Source organism: Helianthus annuus, chromosome 6 (assembly GCF_002127325.2).
Source record: "Helianthus annuus cultivar XRQ/B chromosome 6, HanXRQr2.0-SUNRISE, whole genome shotgun sequence".
NCBI classification, from domain to species: Eukaryota; Viridiplantae; Streptophyta; class Magnoliopsida; order Asterales; family Asteraceae; genus Helianthus; species Helianthus annuus.
In genome coordinates, this window is record NC_035438.2 from 140065598 (window position 1) to 140070411 (window position 4814).

The window sequence follows — 4814 nt, forward strand, 5'->3', positions numbered from 1 at the left end:
CAAAATGCTTGAAATATAGCATAAAGCCCTCAGCTGATTAGATAATAAAATTGATAATCATCTGTTGTAGCTGAAAAGATCCTCTAAAGGGGACATACTTCAAAGTCGAAACTGATATCTCTCTGCTGAACGGAAGTTCTGACCTGAGATCCCTCAGTTCTCGCATTTAACCCCTAATTTATATACAGATATCATTGTAGTATTCTTGCCTGTAAGACTGAATATTGGGATTCTGGATACGGGAGTATATTCAAGAGGTGGGACACATGAATTGATCTAAGTTCTAAGACACTTAAACTGTATCCTGAATAGATTGAAGTTTGTGTGAGAATTTAAGATGGATCATTATATCGACAATCGAGGTGAATTGTTTAAGTCTGAGTATGTAATGTAGCTTAACGGTACTAGTAATTTGTCTGAAAAGCTGATATGATTCCCTGACACGCTCGCCAAAAATAAATTTGTTAATAGTTTACTTTCTGCAATTTAAGTTTTCTGTTATTTCAATTCTTAGTTTAGATCTCATTAAAAAATCCAAAAAGATTTTGTTTCTGCTTTATTTTAGACAAACCAGAGTGGAAAGTTGATTGTCTGATTCTAGAAAGATGAAGCAGATGCAGGAAATTCTGAGCAGAAGAATGAGGAGAGCTTAGATCGTTGGAAGTTGAATTGTTTCAAAGACAAAAACAAGTTTATTAAATTGATACTTGTTATTTTCAGAAAATTTGAAAAAAAAAATGTTTTACTAAAATCAGTTGGTTTCGTCAAAAGATCAACCAGTGTCATTAAATTGAACTTGGTAGATAAATCAAGTAATCAGGGTCATTAACTTGAACTTGAATACTTGAGTGGATTTCTAGAGCAGATTGAATTTGTGTTTATTGTTTGAAAAGATAAAGTCTAATGTTATTGGTTGAGTAACAGGTTTGGAGACTTCATTATACCCACGGAAGCTAATTGTCAAAACTTGAACCAGAAACCTCAGATCCTAGCATACTGAGAGGGGGAGTCTGTGAAAGGGGGAGTCTGGATCAACATCCAAAGGGAAGACTGAAGATGGAGCTAGGAAAAGATTTTGAACCTGTGAAGATTGAGTTGTTACAATGAGGAGGCAAAGTTGTAAAGAGACCAAGACTAAAGACTTAGGAGCTGAAGACTACGTCAACATCCAAGGGGGAGTCTGTTGGTGCACGAAATGTCTGCTGACTACGTCTTATTAAGTCTTGTGTCTAGATAGGTTAACAAAGTGTTGAAACATGATTAAATTAGGGTTGTTTAGGTTAGAATTGATCCTGGCCGTTTGAACTAGTTCTGGCCGTTTGAACCCTGGCCGTTTGAAGTCACCTGATCGTTTGAACATGTTTCAAACGGAAGGGGGCTGGGTCTATAAATAGTAGTTCATTTGAAACGGACAGGAGTGATGCATGTGTGTATTTGTGAGTCGAGGTGTTGTCGGATTTGTATCAGAATCATTGTAAAGACTCGCAATCAGTAATAGAAAGAGAAATTGGAAGGAACAAGCTGTTTTGACTTAGTTTACTTTGTTTCCGCCTTTGTCAACTGAGATGAACTACTTCTACTGACGTTTAAGGTCATCGGAACGGTCCTACACTAACGCACCCGCGGTTTTCATGGATCTGACGAATCGCATGTGTAAGCCATTTCTAGACCGTTTCGTCATCATGTTCATCAACGATGTCTTGATCTATTCTAAGTCAAAGACCGAACACGCGCAACATCTACGTTTGGTTCTTGAGCTACTCCAGGGGAATCAACTCTACGCCAAGTTCTCCAAGTGCGAATTCTGGCTGGAGGAGGTTCAGTTTCTGGGTCACATCGTTAATAGTCAAGGAATTCATGTCGATCCCGCGAAGATTGAAGCAGTTAAGAGTTGGATTACGCCTAAGAACCCGTCTGAAGTTCGTTCTTTTCTCAGACTAACGGGCTATTATCGACGATTTATCAAAGGATTCTCTAAGATCGCTGTGCCGCTTACCGCCCTTACTCATAAAGACAGGTCTTTTGTTTGGGGAACCGAACAAGAGTCTGCTTTTCAAAACCTCAAGCATATGCTTTGCAATGCTCCTGTTCTCACGTTGCCCGACGGAAACAACGATTTCATTGTCTATTGTGATGCTTCCAACCTTGGTCTTGGCTGTGTTCTCATGCAGCAGGACAAGGTTATAGCTTATGCATCTCGTCAGCTCAAAATCCACGAGAAGTACGACCCATGATCTCGAGCTAGGCGCAGTTGTTTTTGCATTGAAGATTTGGCGACACTACCTGTATGGTACCAAGTGTACGATCTTCACCGATCACAGGAGTTTAGAACACATCTTCAACCAGAAAGAACTTAATATGCGTCAACGCCGATGGGTAGAACTTCTTAACGATTACGACTGTGAGATTCGTTATCACCCAGGCAAGGCAAATGTTGTTGCCGACGCGCTCAGCAGACGGAATTATTTGCTCAGTATTCGCAATACCCAAGCCCAGCATGATCTCGAAACCCTCATCCGCGAAGCCCAGCATGCTTGTTTTAACGAACGCACTTTGAAGAAAGAGAGGATCTATCATGATGGAGCTCAGCTGGTAAGCAAAGCGAATGGGATTTTCTATTATCTGAACCGAATTTGGATCCCTATGTGGACCGAATTGCGAAAGATTATAATGGACGAAGCCCACAAATCCCGATATTCTATTCATCCCGGTGCCGATAAAATGTACCAGGACCTTCGTTACAAGTACTGGTGGCCGGGCATGAAACGGGATATCGCTCTTTATGTTGGAAGTTGCCTGACTTGTGCGAGAGTTAAGGCTGAACATCAACGACCTTCTGGCTTACTCGAACAACCTCCAATCCCCATATGGAAGTGGGAGAGTATACCTATGGATTTCATAACCAAACTTTTGACCACGCCATCAGGTCACGACAACATTTGGGTTATAGTTGATCGTCTGACCAAATCAGCCCACGTTTTGCCAATACGGGAAGACTACAAGGTAGAACGACTAGCCCGAATCTACACCGACGAGATCATTTGTAATCATGGTACGCCTCGTGTCATCATTTCAGACCGTGATGCTCGGTTTACTTCGCGATTGTGGGAAAGGTTTCAAGCAGCTCTTGGTACGACGCTTAACCTGAGTACCGCATTCCATTCTCAAACCGACGGACAGCTGAAAGAACGATCCATACTCTTGACGACATGCTCCGTGCATGTGTCATAGCCTTCGGTGGTAGTTGGAACAAATACCTACCGTTAGTCGAATTCTCGTACAACAACAGCTATCATGCCAGCATACAAATGGCACCATTCGAGGCCTTATATGGAAGAAGATGTCGTTCGCCAATTGTGTGGCACGAGATCGGTCACTCACAATTAACTAGTCCCGAGCTACTACAAGAAACGACTGACAAAATCCTCCAGATTCGAGACAACTTGTCGAAAGCCATGGATAGATAGAAAAGTTACGCCGATAGAAGACGCAAGCCCCTTGAATTTGACGTTGGCGACTACGTACTCCTAAAGGTATCACCTTGGAAGGGTGTGGTCAGATTCGGCAAGAAAGGGAAACTAGCGCCTCGATATGTTGGACCTTTTAAGATTCTAGAGAGAATCGGAAAAGTCGCCTACAGACTCGAACTACCGGAGGAACGTAGTAACGCCCACCCAACTTTCCATGTGTCATACCTCCGAAAATACCTAGCTGATCATGATCTGATTGTACCTCTCGACGACCTTCAAGTCAATGAAACGCTGCATTTCGTAGAAAAGCCTGTCGAAATCATGGATCGCCAAACCAAGCAACTCAGACGCTCGCGCATCCCTATCATGAAAGTCCGATGGGAAGGCAAACGAGGCGCAGAGTTTACTTGGGAACTCAAAAGCCACATGAAGGCTAAGTGTAGGTCCCCTTGATGTTGTGGATCGTCACAGAATTGTCTTTCCAATCAAGAGTGCGGAATCCTCTTAATCAGAATTAGCAGAAAACGTGTAGAAACTGAAACAGCAATTCACTTTCAAACTGGATCTTTATTGATTATCTATCAATCTGATTACAATCAATCCAAGATCCCTAACCAAACCCTAATTTCGTCCAAACCCTAATGTTCTCACGAAATTGCTCTCTAACAACTGTTTTGGCTGATTAACCTAAACCCTAATGTTTAACCTTGTTTATATAACACAAGGTTCACAACTGGGCTAGGTCAAACATCATGGGCTGCGAATTGGACAGGCCCAATTCGCCCCCCATCACCCAATCCTTTGGGTTTAGTTAGCCCAAACAATACAACTAACTATTACAAAGCTAAACCCACTAACTGTTTATCGTTTAACTAATTACAAGATATCCAAAGACCAAATCTAAGCTGTTGTCACAAACATGCACCAACAAACTCCCCCTTGACAATAGCTTCATAAAAACTTTGTCTTGAGTCAAAACTTTGTCTTCGGTCTTCTTGCAATCTTTATGTAGTCTCGCACTGTCTTTGGTCTTTGGATAGCTTCAGCTTCAATAGCTTCTGTCAGCAACAGACTCCCCCTAAGCTGATGCATCCAATCACCAAATCTTCAACACGTTAGCGTTTGAGTAAACTCCAGTTCAGCATTTTCAAAGCAATCTTCAACTCTTCAACATTGTCTGCAATATAGAAAGGAGGTTCTACCATGCATCCAATCAAACTCTCATCTTCTCAGCAACTTCTCAGCAACACAACTGCTTCAATCGGTATACTATAAAACAAACATCTCGAGAAACCATAAGAATTTTTCAACAGAGTTAAATAAATTATTATTTTTCAAGAGACA